Source organism: Ceratotherium simum, chromosome 11 (assembly GCF_057802395.1).
Source record: "Ceratotherium simum simum isolate JZ-2026a chromosome 11, ASM5780239v1, whole genome shotgun sequence".
In the NCBI taxonomy this organism is placed as follows: Eukaryota; Metazoa; Chordata; class Mammalia; order Perissodactyla; family Rhinocerotidae; genus Ceratotherium; species Ceratotherium simum.
The window spans coordinates 47,333,065-47,355,421 of NC_141910.1; positions in this window are offsets into that span (position 1 = coordinate 47,333,065).

Genomic DNA, 22,357 nt, shown 5'->3' on the forward strand with positions numbered 1-22,357 from the left:
GGAGAGAAGTGTTAGAACTTTAAATGGCTATTGTTTAGTGTTCAACAGGTCTAATGAGCTTAATTAATTAAGAAGATAAAAAAGAGCAAGATGGTATCACTCACATAAGAGTGTTAGATCAGCTGACAGTTAGCTATCTAATTAATGCAGGCAATCAGTCCCAGGTTGTATAGAAGATGGGATATGGATGGCATAAGATTGCACATAGCCCAAGGCTGTTTTTAGAAAAACAGTTGATTCCTTTGCTAAAGGTTTGTCATGGGTACAGTCTGAGAGTCTTTCCGTCATAGACTACCAGATTGGAAAGCACTTTAGAGCTCACCTCTTCGTTTTACAGAATTCAAGGCTTAGAAAGGTGACATGGTTTACCTAAGCTCAGAAAGCATAAAAGTGTGGAAGCTGTGTGTAAAACAAAGATCAAAAAGATTACGAAGTGGGGTAAAAGTGGATCTGATGAGTTAGATACAAATGAAAGACCTCAAATAACTTCCTGTTGGAACAGTTATATTTTATGCCATCTGAGTGGAAATATGTACCCTGAAAAAACCACAGATTTCAGGGTCAGAGGGACCTAGACTTCTGTGGCTGAAAGCACCCTCCAGTTAGCCACATTTTTTAAAATTGAAAATGAGGTTTAATTTTGATGGGTAAGGGGATTCAAAGACCAGATGTACTCATTGTCTTCCAAGGACCATGAATGACCATTGATCACCCTTCCAAATTCTTAGGCATTATACCCAATATTCTTGTAAAAAAGAACTACTCTGACCTTCACATGTAAGAAGTCTGGCATCTATAACACCATTATTCCCACAGAGCTGCACTTCCTCTCCTTCTACATAAGTTATAACAATCTGCTCCTCTCCCTCACTCTGCCCATATACAGAAGAGAATATATGGGTTTTATGATTAATATAATGAAAAATTACTAAATCTAAGAGAATTCACATGTTTCTTGCTACAGTCTGCTTCACTAACATCATTGGAAACCCAATCCTAACCTTTAATGAGCCTTTACGAGAGATTAATGTCTATGAAAACACGATCCCTCTGTAAGGGTATGTACGCTCTTAAAAAGAGAAAGATCATAAGAGAGGAATTATAAGATTCAAAGGAAAAAGAGACGTAGTCAAACTCTCAGTGGGTGTGGCATTAACTATAATTTAACAAGGGAAGAAAAAGTAGAGAACCATCAAGTTTTTTCCACAAAGAAACCATTTTATAAAACATTAAATTCCATTTCCTTTAATAACATTTCTATGTGTAAATGATTAAAAGCCAATCCCTGCATTTCCCATAACTATGCAACTGTAGGCACACCTGGCTGAGCCTTTTACAGTTTTTGCCCTAAGCCTCATCAAGTAGGGCAGTATTTTAACAGTATGGATGGGTGAAGAATTAATCTTGCTTCTTTAAGCACAGTATTCCTGATGAGATGAGCCTTTGGGTATCCAAGCTACAGTCACCAGTCACCAGGTTATATTCACCAGTCACCAAGTCACAATCACCTATAACCACGCCACAGTCAGTCACCAAGCCACAGCCAGCTGTTGCCAAGCCAGTCACTAGTCATCAAGTCAACTACCAGTCCATCCATGTTTTCTCAGTTTGATTGACTTGACCAGAGGCCAACAATTTTTTTCTGTAAAGGGCAGGACAATAAATATTTTAGTTTTCTAACATCCACAACGTCTCTGCCAGATCATACTACTGAGGTCCCAACATGATTCACAAATAATTCCCGTAAGTTCAGAGCAATGCTTTGAGCACTAGGAAAGGAGTTTGCCATCCTGATTTGCTGCAGTCTTCTTCTCATTAAGATACCAGGTTCCGAGGATAATGATGCCCCCAAAGGGCACAGCTAGTTCTCTCAGGCTAAAATAACATGCTGGCTTTGGAGTGCATGGGACCAAGATTGAGAAGTTCTGTGGATAAGAAGGAATATTATCCTCCAACCTGAAGATTACTCAACTCCATATCCTCCTCATTCATCTGTATCAAGCCCCTGGAGCACACACGGTAACCTGGTAATCAGATCTGTCCTTCCCAAGAGCTTTATTTGACCCCACAATTTTTTTTAACATGGTGTAGTTCAGAATATTTAGAAATCAGAGAATTTCTCATAAAAGCCCAGATATATAGCTTTTCTTGAAAAATAAGCCTAAGTAGCAAAAAAACAAAAGAAATAACAAAACAATCAAAAATTGACTGACCAAGCAGTGGCTGTCCCATTTCTATGGTGCATATCCTATCACGTTTGTTGATGCTCTGCCCAGGGCCTCCTTACTTCACTTATTATATTGCTTGCCTGATCTTGGAAAGCATTCTACCTTGAGGACTCAGCCAAAGAGAATATAAACACTAACAAAAGAGTATAACCAGCCTGAGAACATGTCACTCTTCCCTGGTATAAAAGCGGGTCACTGATTTAAGAGTATCCCTTCCCCCATCAGAAGAAACAGATCTATCTTGCCAATCCTGACTCTTTCAGACCAGGAATAGACTGGAGAGCTCTGAACTCCCAAGAAACAAAGCTTCAGTTTTCAAAGTTTCTCACTGACTCTCAGGCTGGGCACGTCCTCCGCAGGAGCTCTCCCTACCCATATGCCTATGATGACCTCTAAGGTGAGGATCATAGCTAACCCCATGGATAAGGCCCTATGTCAGGTCTGCCCTCTTGGTTGGGGTGATCCCAACTTGCATCACAAGATGACAAACCAAGACATCCCAGTGTTCCACAAGGTTTTTTGCTTAAGTCAAAGGTGTTACATGTTAGGAGCTTATCAAATTTGAATTGTGAGGCAGAGAGAAAATCCAAACCCCTTAAGAGTGACAACATGGAAAAAGATATGTAGAGAAGTCAGAGTAGAATTCACAATAGAAGAGACAATAATGGGAAACTGGGTGTCTTAGTCAACAGTTTGGACTGCTATAATAACAAATTACCATAGACTTGGTGGCTTAAACAACAAACATTTATTTCTCACAGTTCTGGAGGCTGGGAAGTCCAAGATCAAGGTGCTTGTAGATCTAGTGTCTGGTGACAGTGTCTAGCTGTCTTCTGGTTGTATCTTCACATGGCAGAGAGTAGAGAGACAGCAAGCAAGCTCTTATTACAAGGGTACTAATCCCATTCGTGAGGGCTGTACCCTCATGACTTTACCTCCCAAAGGCCTCACCTCCTAATATCATCACATTGTGGGTTAGGATTTCAACATATGAATTTGGGGGGGACACCAACATTCAGTCCATAATAGTGGGTAATGGATCTGGTCATTGTATCTGGTAATGCCAAATCCTCTGATCACAGATGCACATGAAGGACAAGGGGCCTCAGCAAATGAGATCATTGTCTCCAGCTGACCTACAGCAGAAACACTGTTGTCCTAGGTCAAGGCCTGAGCACTGAAGACTCATGGCAGGCAATACCTAAGACAGATGCCCAGTCAGGCTTCATGGACAGCATGTTCTCCTGAGGCACAGGGCTAAACATTTCTATCCAGCTCCCTAAAAGCATCTTAAGATTCATGGTGAATAGGACAAAATGACATTTTCATTCCATTCGTCCATGTTATGAAGACTCAGAAAATTGTTTAAGACAATGGAAAAAAAGAATCTTCTGCTTCTGAATGATTTAATTCTCCTATATACTCCTCTGTTTACTGATAACCTGGTTTCTGATTTTAAATTTGCTATTTTACATGTAAATTTTATTGAATTGTGTGATGGTTTTAATATATTTTAATAATGCCTTAAAAAAAAGCTAATCTACAAAAGAAAGATCTCAAGGTCCATTTATCCACATTCCCAGAAATGAAATGGTCTTACCAAATAGTACTTAAGTACACCACCACCACCCTACCATCCCCAGCATCCCTCCAATTCAGAGCTTACGTTTCCATCTATATTTGTTAATTATAGGTATGAGGTACATGTTGCCGTGCAGTTTTGAGTGTAATTAATGCCACCTTTTTATGAGAAAAATATGTAAAACATTTTATTTTAAAACAGAGACTTGTCCTACTTATGACAAAATGTGTATTTACCTTAATCAGTATGCCTGAATTCCTATTCCTCTCTCTCATCTTAGCAATAAAGAATAACGTAAAACCGCCTTTAAGTGGTTGTGGATTCTTTGCCTAATCTTCTCTTCCATTATTTCCCAGTCAGATTACCCTCGCCTTCCCTCTTCACACACATACTCTTATCTCACAATTTTTATTTTATTCAACAATAAATTTAGTTCATGGTAGATATCAGCATGATAATAGAAACTAGATATATAAATAAAAATAAAACACCATATATTCCTCGAGAAACTCCTAATCTGGTAGAAGGGATGTTAAAGTTAAAACATTTTGTGCGTTCATTTATTGATTTTCTTAACAACTAATAACTGAGTGCCTCGTACGTATCTGCCATTGTGCTAGAGATGGGGTAAAAAGAGCAATCATCGTCCATGACATCATAGTGCTAACAATCTAGTTGGATTGGGAGTGATAAACAGCAAATACATAGAAATACTGTGTAATCAAAATTGAGTAAAGTTTATGAAGGTAAATAGGATGCTATTTAAAGACAATAAAGTGAGGGGCCAGCCCCGTGGCTTAGCGGTTAAGTGCGCACGCTCTGCTACTGGCGGCCCGGGGTTCGGATCCCGGGCGCACACCTACGCACCGCTTCTCCGGCCATGCTGAGGCCACGTCCCACATACAGCAACTAGAAGGATGTGCAACTATGACATACAACTATCTACTGGGGCTTTGGGGAGGAAAAAAAAAAGGAGGAGGATTGGCAATAGATGTTAGCTCAGAGCCGGTCTTCCTCAGCAAAAAGAGGAGGATTAGCATGGATGTTAGCACAGGGCTGATCTTCCTCACAAAAAAAATATAAATAAATAAATAAAGACAATAAAGTGAGAGACCCACTCAGAAATGGACATCAAAGGAGATCACGAAGGGACAGAAAAATCAAAAGAAAATCAGGAGAGGTAAGGCAGGATTGTTTCAAAGAAGAAGAGAGATCGATTCTGGCAAACAGTACTTTGCATAAGTGAGGAATATTTTTTCACACATTTGTCTGGGCTGGGGGTTGGGGAGCGTCATGGTAGACTTCTCAGAGAGTTGCTCTTGAGTGAGATTTCAATGCATATATAGGAGTATTCCAAGATGCAAAGTGGAGAAAATGTGCTGGATTTCTAGCAAAGAGGATAGATATACAAAAGCATGGAAGTATGAAAGAGTATGACACATTTAGGTAATGGAAGTTCTTTCCATAGAGCTGCGACGTAAGTTCTGTAGTGGAGAGAGGCAGTATCTGAAATAATGACAATAGATCATGAGAGGCCTTGCATGTCATGGTAAGAAGTTTGAACTTTATCTGGTAGACAATCAAACAAATTTCATTTTACATGGAAAAATGATATGACCAGATTTGTACTTTGAAAAACTCACTCTGATTATGAAGGAGTAATAGGAAACGTAAGAATTTGGGCAGAGAAAAACAGGAGGACATTGCATTCATAATCTAGTAACAATATATACAATGCTGCAAGTCTGAGTGTGGGATCCACTGGAATAATTCATATATGAATTTATGAAGTTTGGAGCTACGGTGGTGGCAGATAAACCAGAAGGAAACAAAAGCACAATAGACACAATAATGGAATATTCCCGAGGAGTTGATGACAGATAATCCATAAAAATTAAAGGAGGGCAGAGTAAAAATGGCTGTAGGATTTATGATGATACACCATTTATTCAGATCAGATACTCCTTTTATTTAAAATGAATATATCAAAAGGAGATATCAAGGAGATAGTTACATATTCAAAATTGAGGCTCAAGAAAGAGAAGAAGCGTGGAGATCCTATTTTTAGAACCAACCATTTAGCAAGTTCAGTTGGAAACTTGAAAGTGTATGAGAGAAAGCAGTGAATAAGCCTTCCTAGGTGATAACTATAGAGCCAGAAATACAGAAGATTAAATACCAATCTAAGGCTATAGCCTACATTTGCAGACAGGTAAGGCAAGACTACTAAGGGATACATTGAAACAACATCTAAGGGAGAACGAGATCCCCAACACTAACGTGCCACGGAAGCCAGTAGAGAACTTAGACAAGAAAAATGGATTTAGCAATTAAATCCAGATTAAATGGATTCAGTGGTAATCTGACTGAATACTTTAGAGAGAACAGTTACAGTAGATAAGTGGAAGTAGAATCCAGTTTGCAAGTGGTTGTAGGTGTTAGTAGCGGGGGAAAACAAAACTCTTTTGCCTCTATATCCATTTCCTCTTCCATTCAACAAGGGAGGAGAACTTACTGCACTCATTGTTCTGATTCAGGACTGTGACCTACTGGTAGGTGGACTCATTCTACTTCAAAACTTCAATCTCTTCTACTCCATAAATTGAGGTTGTCCAACCAAGTCAGGGTACCCTCTTGGGATATGGCTATCTATTTTTCTTCTCCTCATAAACAGAAATCACATAAAATAAATTATTATCACTTCAGACTTTAAAAATAGCCATTACTAACACTGAGACTAATGGAGGAAAAGAAGGGTTCTGCTTTTCTTTGAGCCTAAATTATGTACTCTGGCACAATAAGAGACGTAAGAAATTGTGATTAAGAGTGACTGCCCAGGCTGCTGTTTTGCATCATCACTTGTGCAGCATGTTAAGCCAATTCAGAAATGTTGAATATTGTAAGACAAGGAATATTGGGAATTCCTTGAATACTGAGCCAAATACAATCAAAATACCACCAAAACTCCAACCAATGGAGTAATAAACCACTAGAGATTCTGGAAGTATGCTACTGTTTCATTACTGAGTATATAGTATTTTTTAGTTATAGAATTTCTATTTTTTTATAGGTTCTGTTTATCTGCTTAGATTTCCTAATTTTTAATTTATTGTGAGCATGTTTTCCTTTGTGTCCTTGAGCACAGTATCATAGCTGCTGTAAAATATTTGTTTGTTTATTGGGACCTCAGGGTGATTTTAGAGTTGGTCTGCTGGTTTCAGGTTGGTATGTTGTGGAGACGCCAGATTCTGTTATACCCCTCTGGGGAGTGTTGCCTTTTTATTTGTTTGTTTTTTGCTTTTCTAGGTAGTTTACTTGTCTAAACTCAAATTGCAAACTCTGTCTCTTAGTAAGCATCTCAAATCTTAGTTCAGAACTTTGGTTCTTAACTGACCTATTTGGAGTTTTCCCTTTGCAAGCATATTTCAGGGGTCATCCAGAGATTTGGACAGAGTTCACACACAAAACTTGGAGTTTCTCCTTTTTGGCTCTCTCCTTTCCAGGATTCCCCTGTCACTTTTCAGCAGCAGTGATTGTCTTGAACTCTGTCTTCTAATTCTTCAGATTAATCCCCTCAGAAATCTCCAAAATTAAATGATTTCTAGATTCCTTATCATCCTGACACTGATATTCTGAAATAACATAGTTTAAATGACCTCATTTAAACACAATTCTTAAGAAAATTTCTGATTAGTATAAAACATAATGAAGGCTGTTATTTCCCTCACCCACGACATAATATTTTAATTCATGTTGCTCAAAATTGCATTCACACTTTAGCAGCCATTGGTTCCTTTTAAGCTTCACATCAATTAATCATAATATTGTTCTTGGTTTTTGTTCTTCATACATAAAGCAGACCCTTAATTAAGACTTGTCAGTTGAAAATACATCAACATAAGCTTCCTACACTTTGTATGTGCAGTTTATTTAGGACTTGACCTAAAATTATCTCTGTGTAATTTCAATGTTTTCTGACAGATTCATTTATTCATTTATATTTATTCTTCAAGAAAATATTTATTGAAAACCTCTCAGGCACTTGGGAACGCAATGGTGAGCAGCACTGACAAATTACTCTTCTTATGAAACTTATATCCTAATTTGGGGTGCTAAATTATACACAAGTAAACAAGTAACAATATGAGATAATGTTCCTACAAAGAAAATAAAACAGAATAATAGGGTAATAAAATAGAGAGTGATGGACAAAATGTCATCTGGATTGGGAGTCAGTGATGTCCTATCTGAAGAAGTGGCATTGAGCTGAAATATGAATAATGACGTGTACTACTGAAACAAGTTGAAATCTAAGTGTTGTGTTTATCATCATTTTTTCTCATATCTTGAGTCATCAGGAAATAACTCTAAAACTTTTTCTTTTTTTTTTTTTTAAAGATTTTATTTATTTATTTATTTTTCCCCCCAAAGCCCCAGTAGATAGTTGTATGTCATAGCTGCACATCCTTGTAGTTGCTGTATGTGGGACGCGGCCTCAGCATGGCCGGAGAAGCGGTGCGTCGGTGCGCGCCCAGGATCCGAACCCGGGTCGCCAGCAGTGGAGCGCGCTCACTTAACCGCTAAGCCACGGGGCTGGCCCTCTAAAACTTTTTCTAATTAATTCTTAGAAATGTTGAAAAGCTCAAAGGTAAAGACATCATGTGTCAGTTTAGTAAATTCCTTCCTTCTGGCCAGAACGCTCTATGAACTTCTCTCTTTGGGTACTTTCAATCATGAAATAATCAGTCCATTTAATTTTTGTATAATGTAGCCAATGTTTCTTCATCTGGTCACAATAATATCTTCAGAGAATTTATTCAGTAATATTGTCCACTTGTTGGAATATTTTCTCACCAAAGCAATTTACACTGGTTTGAATTTTATCTCATTTAATTTTCCTTGTTTATCCTTTCTCTTTCCTTTTATCTCAAACGACAAAATACACACACATATATGTATGCATACACATGAATGTAGATAAAAAATTCCTGGGTGTGGGGACATGGTAAGTATTCATTCTCCTCCCATCCCCTGAACTACCGTGCGTTAAAAACAATGCCTCACACATAATAGGTAGGTAATAAACGTTAGTTGAATTATTAAATAAAATGTTTAAACAAAGACAGGGAAATGTTAAAAAAAATCCAATAGCCATAGAAGAAGGCGTTAATCAGACAAAATCAGGTAAATGGAAGGATTTTAGCAAACTCTCATATCTCGTACGAATGGAGCCTTTTCTACACGTGTAATGGAGACAACACTATCATTCCCTACAAATACAATTTATAACATCAAATTTCTGATGGAAAGACATCCATAACAGATCTCAATGATATATGTTTTATTTCATGATGCATATCATAGTTCTTTGGATGGTATCTAATAAGCATATATCTTTACATATTTGCCTACTAAATTTTACATATGGAAGGAAAATGATCCTGTATAGACCCGAAAGATCCTCTCACTAAGCCCTTATTTACTCATTCCCAGAGATGGAAGAGGTCAATCTGAATAATAGAGTCTCATAAGATGCTTCTTGATGCCATGCATTGTATACAACTTTTATCACATCTTCACAATAAATTATATGCTATTTTACATCATCCTCTAATCATTGGTTGTAGAGATAAACCAGTTAGAAAAAAAAATTCCATTCTGATTTGAATTTATCTCTTTCCCTTAAATGTCATTTATCAATACACATGCAACATGCACACAGTTCACCCTAAAAGACAACAGTATTCAGTAAGCATAACGGATAAAACTTTTACAACTACTTACTTCATTTTCAAGAAATGCACCCTACGTCTGGTTTTGATGCAATGGGGAGCACATAAGGTAATAGTTCTCTAGACAGAGAACACAGCACACTTCATTATAAATTTTAGTAAATTATAATAGTTAGAAATGTTTGGATTTGTACTTTAGGTTGGTTACCTTTTTACTTTTTCTCTGTCTCAGACTAAATAATTCCTATCCTTACGTCTTTTCCTACCATAATATTTCAATCTTCTTAGTATGCCTCATGTTTAAATTTCTGAAATCTTTAGAATTATCATGTCAAACTGGGCATGGAGCTCCAATAACAGGTGTGTGATAAGTGCTGGCTTTCCTGGAAGGACCATCGCAGCGTGCCTACCTGCTGTTCTCAAGTCCGTGAATCCCAAGGTTCTACTCACTTGTAGATGAAAGGAATGGAAGAATTTCTACTTCTTCTAGTAGAAAGAATAATCAATGAAAATATTTCATCATCTCTTTACTTCCTTAACAGCCTGAAATAAAATGTTTGCCTCAACAATATTTATCAAAAGCATTGTCTTTTTAGAAAATGCATGTGCAAACATAAACGATCTTAGGCCAGACCCGTACGCCTACAGCATTGGACATTTGCACATTGATTTTAGAGCACTGTATTAAGGACTAATCTGATATTTTGATAATCATGGTTCAACTCTTATGACAGTTAGAGGGGAGGAAAAAACTCAACCCTCAACAAGTCATTCTGATATATTCCAAGAAGCATATATTTTACTCACTAAAAGAAAAATATCATTTTGGTACATATAAAATATTATTAGGGAAGCACTGAGAATAAAATCAACCATGTATAGCCAAAAATAAAGTTGGAGGATAAGAAAATAAAGATAATACATGAATATATAAAATATATCCACTTGCCTATCATTTCTAACCTGGGTCTAAAGGCAAGGATCCAATTGAGAAAGTAAATTATTGTTTTAATAAGGCATGGTCTTTGACTTATGATTGGCCAAATTTGACTCTCTATGACCCTGTGTGGGCAGTAGTTTAACAAAACCCCTTCCCCTGCTTCACGAGAATTTGACCTTTGGTTAACTCTCCAGCTTTGTTTCCCTAGGGACCAGACAAAGGTAGAAGGTCAACTCTGTTACCAGGTAATACTGATTATGGTAGAAATGATCCCTGATTCGTAGATGTCATTTGGACTGGGAGGAAATACAAAGAAACGATCATTCCTGATGGGGACACCCCATGGGGACACATGATTTGGGCTTCCCCAAATATGGTGACTCTTCTGTCCACACATGATTCTTTAATTGCCCCTGGAAGTAACGCCTATGGAGATAATACAGGATATTTTGGCTCTTGTGGAACATGAGACTTCTAAGTAAGGGAGGCTCTGGCACTTATCCAATGTGAGTCTCATCTTGTACCTGCGCTATCACCTGGGAGAAGATAACTCCTGGTTGGCTACATGAAATGCTGCAAGGACTCCTATAGAAGAGAAATGTCTAACTCCACTCTGTTAGTAAGACATGTTTCCTTTCCTATGTCCTCTTTATTAGACTGGTGCTAAATATGGTCTATGGTGGTTTTGTGAGTCTGAAGGTTTATTTGTGCAACCCCTAAAACACACATACACATGTAGTCATTGCACATTGAAATATGTTATAGATATAACATACTCAGGTCCCCAGCTTTAGATAAATAGGCCATTTTAAAAGATTTGATATGATATATCGCTTCTCTATGTTTATGTAAGTCCTCACCAGTAGCATACCAACAGCAAGTGCATTGTCTTTAGTGAATAAATATACAATAATACAATCAGCTAAAACTGGTTTGCTTTTTATGATCACCACGTGTCCACAATTCTAAACAATGTCAAGGATAAAATATTCTCCCCCATATGGGCAAACTGCTCACACTTCCATACCTTTGGTACACACCATGAAAATGGCATTCAATTTTCAAGGGGATTTGTGTAAATTTAATGGGAGTCAGAATCCAATACCCTGGGTATGCTTCATGGATTGTCAAGTGATTAGGAACCAAAAGAATGATTACTAGAAGAGTAATTTCCTTCCTACAATTGCACCCTTTTCTCCTTTCATCTCTTTGCATGAAGCAGTTTCCAAGGAATCTAAAACAACTACTAATGTGTGGTGACTTCCCCCACCACCATCATGACCACCAACAGCAGAACTTTACAGATGAGGCGAGCCAGAGAAGAGACCAGACAGTGTGGCTTGGGCAGGTGTCCATAAAACAGTTTAGGAAAAAAGGAGATGAAATTATTCTGAATCGCCAATATGTTTTGGCCTATACTTTGCATATAATGAAAAAATCACAAGAAAATTGTACAAATGATAAGTAATCCAAAAGTCACCATAGGTAGGCATGGATAGCCAGGGTGTAAAGGTAAAGTTCAGAGAGCTTTAACTGAGACCTGTCTGTTATCTGCCATTCGACGTCTAATCCACGAACTCCCTTCAATTCTAATGTAGATACAGCAAGAAAGTCAAAACAACATATTGGTTAGAGGAAAGGGTTCCATTCAAAAACTCTCCAAAGAGGAAGACAAAACATAGATGCCTACAATTTAAAACAAAACCTCTTTATTTCTACCCAGATCAGTTTGACCACTGTGCCAGTGGGGTACAGATCTCGTCTTCACTATCATTAACTCCAGGCTGATGTCTATGAAATTAAGTGGTACCTGGTTTAAATAATCTCAAGATCCCCCCTTGTATTTCAAAGTCTAGGGCCTTTTAACCCATTTAAATTGTTGACTATAAGTTGAACCTGGAAAAATAAAGGACTCATTAGTAAATTCATCCCTATTCCTGGAAAAACAAGTCACAAGTCATGCCATAGTTTGTTAAGTAATTATTTTTCTTTCCATCTTTAAAACGCCTTTAACATTGTAATTGTGTCTTCTCCAATCTTAGTTACTCTTCTTGATCATTGATTTTTGAAGATGTCACTGAAATCTCTTATCCCACAACTTAATTATGCCTTTGTAAGCAATATAAGTAGGTTAGAAATTCCCTTTCTCTCCATTTAACCTAATCAAAAGTTACTTCTTCAATAAAGATCCCCAGTGCATGGTAAGCAGCTTTATGAATCAAAGAGTTGAGGAGAGGAATTCAAGCACTAGGATACAGTCAGCAAAGGACATTGTCAATAAGTGTCAGGCTAATAGAAGTGCTTTAAATCCTGGATAAATTAAGGTAAGACCACATAATTTCAGATACTACAAATAATTCCCTACTGGGATGAAATCTTTTGTAGACAAGATCAGAGATCAATGACAATCAGCTATTTTAAATACAATTCATTTCTTTCTCATTAAATGTTCCAATAAATGCCTTCTCAATAATGGGATAAATTAGTTTCTAGTAGACACTAATTCCACGTGTGTTTATTTAAAGTATTACACCTTTTATTTATAATTTTTAAAACTTAGAAGAATTTTGTATTCCTGAGAGGAAATATTACCTGATCTGCTATGCTTTCAGTGTTTTAAAAAATACAAGCAACTAGCTCAATTGAAAAAAGAAAACTTTGAAAGAAGATTATATATTAGTATATAGTCACAAAGAAGAGAGTGTCACTTTAACATTCAAGGAAAATATGTAATTATCACACATTAACAAATAATCACACACACAGGACCAAAGTGTATATTATAGCAGATGACATTATCCATATAAAAAAAGGGCATTTGTATTACTGTGAGCTTGGTGGGAACAAAGAATGGGAATTTTGCCTGAAAAATGATAAAAGTCAATAGAGAAAACATAATTTTTATTTAAAAAAAAAAAAAGAAACTCTGAGATGAAATTGAATAAGTAAAATAGAAAAACATAGCACAGGGAATGAACTCTGAGCCCTACCTTTACCTGAATGCTTGGTGTCCGGCCTACTGTTAGGCTCTGTGAAGCAGGACTGATGCAGAATGCTTTGCATTACGAACAAGATAGTTCGTTTGAGTTTTTTATTCATTTCTGCCCTAATGTGAATGCGTCTAGGATAGTAGAAAGGGTTCAAATCAAGTTTAAATGAGTTTAAATCAAGTCTCCAGCATTCGGTATGCATTAGAACGTGGGTAATCCCTTCACCTCTCTGGGCTTTTCCCCTTTTCTCAATTTTAGAACTAATTTCATCCAGAAAGTGTCAAGGCAGGATTAAATATAATAGTGTATTCAAAATATCTATGGAGGGGCCTGTATTAGATGCCTGGGGCAGCCAGAACTAGATAGCTTAAACAACAGAAATTTATTCTCTCCCAGTTCTGGAGGCCAGAAGTCCAAAATCAAGGTGCCAGCAGGGCTGTGCTCCCTCCAGAGGTTCTAGGCCTTCCAGTTTCTGGTGACTTGAGGTATTCCTTGGCTTGCAGCTGCATCACTCCAATTTCTGCCTGCATCTTCACTGGTCTTTCACTGCGTGTATCTACTCCTTATCTGTCTCTTATGAGGACATTGTGATTGGATTTAGGACACACCTGAATAATCTGGGATGATCTCATCTTGAGATCTTTAACTTCATTACATCTGCAATGATCTTATTTCAAAATAAGGTCACATTCACAAGCTCTGAAACATGGATATATCTTTTAGAGGACCACTCTTCAACCCATTATGAGATCTAAAACATAGAAATGCTCAAGAAGTGTCAGATTTTTCCTAATAGAACATACAGTGCATAAATTTACCTAATGCTTGAGAAAGGGAGGGATGAACAGCCATGAATAGGACAATTGATATCAAAATTTGTTCTCAAGTGACTAAGATCACCATTTTTTTAAGATTAAAATATTCACACAATTTGTATAAGTTTCTTATATCCCTTGTCTATATTCACTATTCTACCAGAACAGTTCTTGAGAAAAGGAGCCATGCCTTCCCATTTACTATTACATCTCACCCTAACCCAGTGCCTGGCATTTAGTGGGAACTCAATAAATATTAATTTAATAAATGAATAAATGGAATGAAACCAATGCCCAAGTCTCACAGCTAGTTGGGGTAGGGCCAGGTTTACAAACTGGTTATTTTGATTGCCATTACTATCACTGAGAGACTTTTTTTGCTGTGGTGGTTGTTAATTTGTTTTTAATACAAACAAATTGAAGCACACATTAGCACTGTAAGAAAATACCCAGAGGAATTTATTCTGTGGTTTAACTTGGAACTACTGTGCGGCTGATCAGTCATTCAGGGAGTCCCATCACTGACAAAGCCAGACTATTCTGATTAGTTATGTTGAATAAATCAAAAGAATTCTTTGCAAGATAATGTTGGTAATGAAAATATGTTATGAATTACTAGAGGCAGGATTATTGCAAAAATGAGTCTACGTGGTAGGATTTGGAGAGCACCAGAGAAGGTTCCTACCAGAATGTATCTCCCACCTTGTAGAGGTTTCATTGGAGCTTAGCCCTTTAGATCACAAAGGCATTGCATCTTTTGAAACCTCTCCCAATTGAAATGCAAATACTCCTTGGGAAGGAATCATATTTTAAATCATATTTATCAGGCTATGCAAATATGTGGAACACATACTATGTGTGGCATTGTGCTAGATATTGTGAAGTCTATCGAAATGAACAGGATATGGCCTTTGCTCTCAAGAAGTTTGTGGTCCAGTGGGACAGAAAACATCTGTACAAAAAAAAATCTATTTCAAGGCGTAAAGTATTACATTCCAAAATAAAGGTACCCATCCTTATAGGAACACAGAGAAGGAAGCTATTAATTCTGACTGAAAGGACAAGAAAGTGGTAGAATTTGAACTGGATTTCAAACAATGGGTTCGTTTTTGACAAGGAAAAATAGAGAAGGGGCCCTTAAGAGGCTGAGCAAAGTAGGACGAGATAATGCTGTCAAGAGCCGAGAGGAAAAGGAGACAGTGTCATTGAGTAGTGGGGCAGGAAGGAAAGTGCCAATTGTTTTCTAGGTGCCCCTATCTCAAGTATTTAGCATGTTTTCAGCATTTCCTATAATTTCAGAGAAATTCCAGAAGGTCAAATGAGCACAGTGATGCTAGATTTGGGAGTGGAGGTCCTTGAGGGATAGTCAGAGATAGAATGTTTGGAAGAGAGTATTTTGGGAAGACCAAGTCACAGCTGAAGACTGTGGCTGGGAAAGGAACCCTCTGTACTCATTCCTATTTTTTCTCAGATTTCTAGGTTGATCTTAGAAGCCACCAATGGTGTACATCCAGTGAACCATCCAGCCACTCTCAGGTTTCCATGTTTGTCCTGCAACACAGGGATGTGCACTCTCTACTGAGTGGCTTCTCTTCGACCAACCAGCTCAGAACCTCACCTAGCCTTTTCTCTCTTTTCTCATGGCTGCATAGTCTCCTGAAAGACACTCTTCCAAGCCATTCTCCAGCTGCATCACCCGACCTATTTTTAATTTCTTTCTCATTTCTTGCCCCTCTTCATGCTATTGCCCAAGACCTTTCCCCCTTATTCTCCTTGATACTCTTGTGCTGAGTTGATATATCTGCAGTTGGTCCCAGACGTGAGAAAAGAGCGCTATCAAAAGTCCTCAATAAAAGACCAGTTAGTTGCTCCCAAATATTTACATAGGAAAAATTGTCTATTTAACTAACCTGGTGAGGAAAAAATTATGTTTGCTTAACTGGGGAAATTGCTTCTTTAGTGCAACGCATTTCCATGGCCTAATAAAGGATTAACAGCACACCTGTCATGGAAGTACCTCTTAAAAGCCTCGACCTATGCCTGTAAACTCTAAATTGCTGTTTGCTAGTGTCTACTTCCTGCTAAGCTGCTTTTGTTCCCTCCACGAAGCTTCCCTGATCTATTATGATGGCTACATACTTCTAATTTTCCTGAATATACAGTCATTGCTAAGGATGACTTATATAGGGCTTTTAAAACCATTTGTGAAGGAAAAGTGAGTATTTAACAGCAAAATGCATTTCTGAGGGTCTCCGATAATGGGGGTGATCTCTTAATCAGACATTTCCTTTGCTAATAGAGATAAGATTTTTTTTTAAGGCTGGCCTTTTCCATTGTTGTTGTTCAAGCTCAAAGATGGGGAAATTAGTGATTTCCTGAAGATTCATGTTGCCCCTGTTTAAATAGGAGATTATTTAGAGCTTGGCACATTTCGGGTCACTGTTATTTTGGATATCCTTTGGGCAACATGAGTTCACTGGTGTAATAAATTTAATTTTTTCCAGTTCCTGAAAACTCACAGTAGCTGTATATGGAAGATTATAATTTTCCTACCAGAAAATTTATTTATTCTTTTACTTTGCAAGAGTTTTAGGTAACCAAAAATCTCCTTCATCTTCACTCTTAGAGTCTCTTTTCCCTCACAATTTTCTTTCATTAATCACATCAGAACAATCTTGTATCCCCATTTTTGTTCAACAATGAAAGATGAAATTAAGAATAGCTTTTACATTTTATTTTCTTGTGTTTCAAGGCACCGTAGTTATTAAGAGAAACAAAAATAACTGTTTCTGCCGTTATATTTTAATGTTCTTTGTTAAAGGGGGGAGGAAAAATTAAGTTTCTCCTGGAAAGAATTAAAACAATGCCTGCTTACACGCAGCTCGTGAGGGACTGACGTAGAAGAGACCATTTTTCTTCTTTTTATTTCATAGTCTGAAGTTCATTCTTAAAAATGAAATCCCAAAATGATTAGCAAATGGAAACTTTATTTCCAGCTATAAGGCTTGGGTTAGGCTTATTCAAATTAATGCCCTTCTAAGGTAATTTAAATAGAAACAGCCACCTCACTGATCTTCCATGATCTGTGTCATTTCACAAATCCAGTCCCTCGTTCCATTGATGGATGAATCAAGTTCGCATAATCTATAGTCTTAGCTAGAATAGGCCAAAAGTAATAAAGAAATCTATATGGCACAACCATTTTTCCCCCTGTGTGAGATTACAATTGAGGCTTCTGAATTTTTATTTCTCCTAGATTAAATAAGTAGAGACAAAAATACTGCAAAATAATGACAAAGGCAATGAAGCAGTCAGGTAAAGGTTCAGGCCAAATTTGGGGTAAATATTTATTCATTGCTATTCTCACAGAAAATGTGCCTGGTGCCTGAACTCCCCGAACGATGTGGGTCTGGCCATCTGAACCAGCCTCTTAAGTCGTAAGGTCAGTACTTAACCTGATTACACCTTTAGGTTAATTTCTTTTTAATGCAGTTATAGAAGAGACTTTTGGAAAGATTAGACCATTTGTTGGCCACTGATTACAGAAGATGTGCATTGGCAGAGTTACAAGGAGACAGGACACAGGCATTCCAAGATTGGTTTTGCCACATACTAAGTCTATGACCTTGGGAAAGACAATTTAAAAATGCACGTGCTGGACTTATTTTGTGGCGTTCTATGCATTGCTAACCTGAATTCCACCCAAGTCATTTAACTATTCAGTGTATCCAAAATAGTAATGCTCAGAGTGATTGTGAGAAACAAAGAGAAAAGAATACATGAGAAAGTGACTGGTAAAATATTCAGAAGCACACATGGTTTTGTGTGCTCCTTATTTTGACCATTAACAAACAAAAACTTCACATGAAAAATCATTTTATCCACCTCAGTAATGTAACCAGTAAGTCCTAAAATGTGTATTTGGAGACCCATTAAGAAATTCTTCTTAAAGCAAATCATTCTTCCACAGCATGGCATATGCCTTCCTACCACTCAAGCTATTAAAATGGACACGTGTGGACAGAAGTACACAGGCCACGCCCTTGCTGTGTGACTTTCTGGCACCTCCTACTTGAACGGGCAGAGTATATTTTCCACCCCAACGACTGTGGGCTTGGCGGCGTTTTCTGCTTTGGCCAGTGGAATGTTACTGGACATGATGGGAGCAGAGGTTTAAATGCGCATGCATGGTTTGGCTTGCGCCCTTGCCTCTACGTTCCCACCATTAGCCATGAGAATAATGTGTCCTGGGTTTCCAGGTCTAACAAGAATGAAAAGCACATGCAGCAGAATGGAACTTGAAGTGCAGCCTGAAATAGAGCTTCTCCGGCTGACGCACAGAGCCATGAGGTTTGTGATGTAAGCCTCTGAGATTTTAAGGTCATTACACAGCAAAACTGACGTGTAAAAGCCTATGCCATTTTCTAGTGTTCTTTAAAGAGCAAGTAGAATATAGACCGCCCTTGCAGGGTCGGTCGGATTAGGAGAGCCTTGAGAAAGGAAAACGGCTGTGAAAAATAAAAGCAACGCAAGAGTCTTGTCTATTCTGGAGATAAGGAGAGGGATTCCTTAGTAGGTTCAAGACTAAAACCCCTGCGGTTTTGAAAAAACTGAGAGAGCATAGGGAAAGATCAGCCCTATTCACTTCCCCAATTTAAAAAATAACACACTACCAATTTATCCCCCCTCCATGAGAGCACTCGTTTCCCCAGGTCCTTACCAAAACTTGATATATCATAGTTATTAATTTTAACAAATCTGATAAGTGGAAAATCATGTTACTTTAATTTGCCTTGATTTTTATATATTTATTGAACATTTGTATCTGTGCTTCTATAAATTCTCTTTTCATATTATTTCTCCTATAATATATTGGATACAATATTTCTGTTTATATCTATAAAAATTACATTTTAAATACTCTTTACTCCAACAACTCAACTGTCAGTAATTCATCCCATAAAAAATATGTTCTCAAGAGTGTAAAAATATATGTACAAGGAGTTCACAGTAATATAATTTAAAACAATTCCCCAAAAATTTCTGGGTGAAGGTGGAGGAGAAGTCCTAAATTTTTCACTTTTTCTTATCACAAAGATAAAACATGTTCTTTACCAATTTTTTAGACCTCGAAATTCAGACTGGCAAAAGAAGAAAACTAAAACAACACAAACAATCAGAAAAACCACTATTAGTAATTCTATTGTTGAATAGCCTTTCTATTATATAACCTATGTATATCAGTATATATTTTTATACTGTATTATTTTACAACCTATGCTTTTCATTTAACAATATATGACAATTTTTCTGATGTTAATATTCTTCCACAACATCATTTTTAACATCTATAAAACTTTTCCTTATTCTGTAATGCATTTTAGCTAACCCTTTCATTTTGACATTTATACTTTTCCACTTTTTTATTATACTAAATAATGCTTCAATAAATATTTATATTGCCATGTCTCTGTGTATTTTCTTAATTCTTATTTTTCTAACCCTTACTTTCAAATGCATTATTGTCAATAAAAGAATCATCAAAACTTCCTCCACAATAGTAATTGTGTCCATGGTATTTTGTGCATAAAACTGAGGTCAACAGAATGATTTTGGATGTTCTGCTCACTATAGGAAAAAAATTAAAGGAAAAAAAAAATTGGTGTAAACTTCCTAAGATTGTCATCCAAATTATCCTAAAAAGAGCCTTTCTAAATCAGGCAAGCAATGCTATTGTTAAATAAAATTTTAAAAACATGTTTGTACTAATACATTGGTTGTGGCCAAATTTATAACCCACCAAAATTCTGCTTTTGTGAGTTTCATGTATGTTATATATAACAAGTAAACCATAGGAAATTGCCATTATTTGACAATTATAGACCTAAAAAATAAAAATACATTGCTAGCTCTACTATACAACATAATAATCTATTTCTTTTTCTAAGAATAAAAGTCTACTATTAAATATCTATAGTGATGGCTAGTTATCCTTGCTTTTATGATATGTTTTGGGTCCTTGGTATGATTTATAGGTTACTAGGACCTGGAAAAGAAATATGATTTCTGACTCTAATATTGTATATGAGAAAATATTACCCACATCATTATTGATTTCTAGGAACACATTCCAGCAAAATGGTCATTTCTAGACATTATAAAAAAGGAAATGATCAAAATTGGGCCATTTTCTTCCTTTGGTAAAATTGTACAAAATTTAAGAATTACAGGACAAAGGATATTTGGAGTCCTTTATAAAATGTGGCTAAGTAGGAACTTTATAAATATTTACTGATATGACTGGTACATTTCATCTACCAGTTTTTTTCATTGCACAGGAAAAAATAATTAATGGGACTAAACTATTTATCTTGACTGGGTATTCTGTATTTCTTTTACAAGAATTCTGAGGTAGGAAAAAATGCTTCTGGCCTAACCTGCTCAAATTGATAGAAAAGCATATTTAGCTGCTGTCTTTACAGTATTCTTTGATAAATGTGAATGATTTTAAAAAAAAAAAAAATCTATTCTTTACTTGCACATTGCAGTTACCACGATAAAGAGCTAGCTCCTTGGGTTTCAGTTAAAAGAGGGAATGAAAGGAATGGATGCTAGAAGGAGGACCACAAAGCAATATCACTTGGGTTCTCAAAGCTTCACCATCCTAGTGCGATAAGAGTTCTTGATTTCACCATAAGAGCTCATTGGGGCAGACATGACCAACTTCCTGTAGAGATGAATCAGAAATATATCCCCTCGACCAGGCTCATGCCAGTGTCTTGCTCATGCTATTCCTGAGACCAGAGCCTCATTATCACTTCTTGCTGAAATCAGAGTACCCTACACTTACCAGAGTGACCTATTCACCTGATCCAGGTGTCTTCTGCTGTCTTTCTTGGTGGCCCAGCTTCCATTATAAGTCCCTGCCAATTGGCCCAAGCCACAGTAGATCCTCAAGTTGATGAAAATGTCACAACTTGTCAGTGTTCTGTTTAGTCAGGGAGTGTCTACTTCAAATTTATCCAATTATTATCCAATTATTATACCAGAGTCCCATAACATATGGGAGGTAGAACTTAAAATCAGAGAGCAAGTTGAAAATCACACATGGTCAATGTACAAACCTTTAGCTATTAGTTCTCTCTCCACATGCTGAGGTGCTCACATTACGGGAGGCATGTGTGAACCAAATCTGAAAGGGAAAACAAAAGACGAAGTCCCCTTATCTCACTCCGGGGTACATGCCCTTTGAAATTCAGTGATAGTGAATCTAGAAATGTCCATAAAAATTAAACTGTAACTTTGACTTTCTAGTTTCTGTCATGTACATGTTGAATGTGAAAGTTAAATTTCTATATTAAGCAAGTCCCATGTCCTCACACGGACACATCCCTGGGTCACAATTTAGCTGCCAGTTTGCTAGGTTGGATTAGGTTTCAGTGCATGTTGCTTCACAGATTACGAGCCATCCAGTGTCCTCAGCCTCTGGTCCTCGATGCGAGAGTCAACCCTGATTGAGGCTCCTGTTTCTTTCATGACAGATTCCTCTCAGGAGTATTTTTCTTCAAGATGGTCTGTTAAGATGCACTCCAGTCCACAAGACTAGTTTTAACAAATTCGATTCTCAAAAGAAAAGTCCCAGACCATTTCCTCATGTAAATTTGTGGGTAGAAATAGAAGAGATACAATCGCTATGCTTAAATCCATTTAGGATCATCTAAGTACCACATAGAAAAGAATATGACTCTACGTCTAGGTCCCTTTACTCTCTATGTAGAGAGCACCTGTTACACAGTAGGTGTTCAATAAATGTCGTTCTATTAATTTTCTTCCTCTAGGTGTTGCCATGAAAATCTGTACAGGAGCAGGTCTGACGCCTAGAGGAGGGAGCTGCATTAGTGTTAAGCACCACTATTTCTTCTTTGACAGTCTCCTTTCCTAAACAAAAATCTACAAGAAATGATTGGAATCACTCCTAAATAGCCTCCTGCCTACTCTATCCCTAACCCCCCAAAAAACAAAATGAAATGAAAAACAAATCCCCCCATAGTTATTCTCTTTAATTTAAAA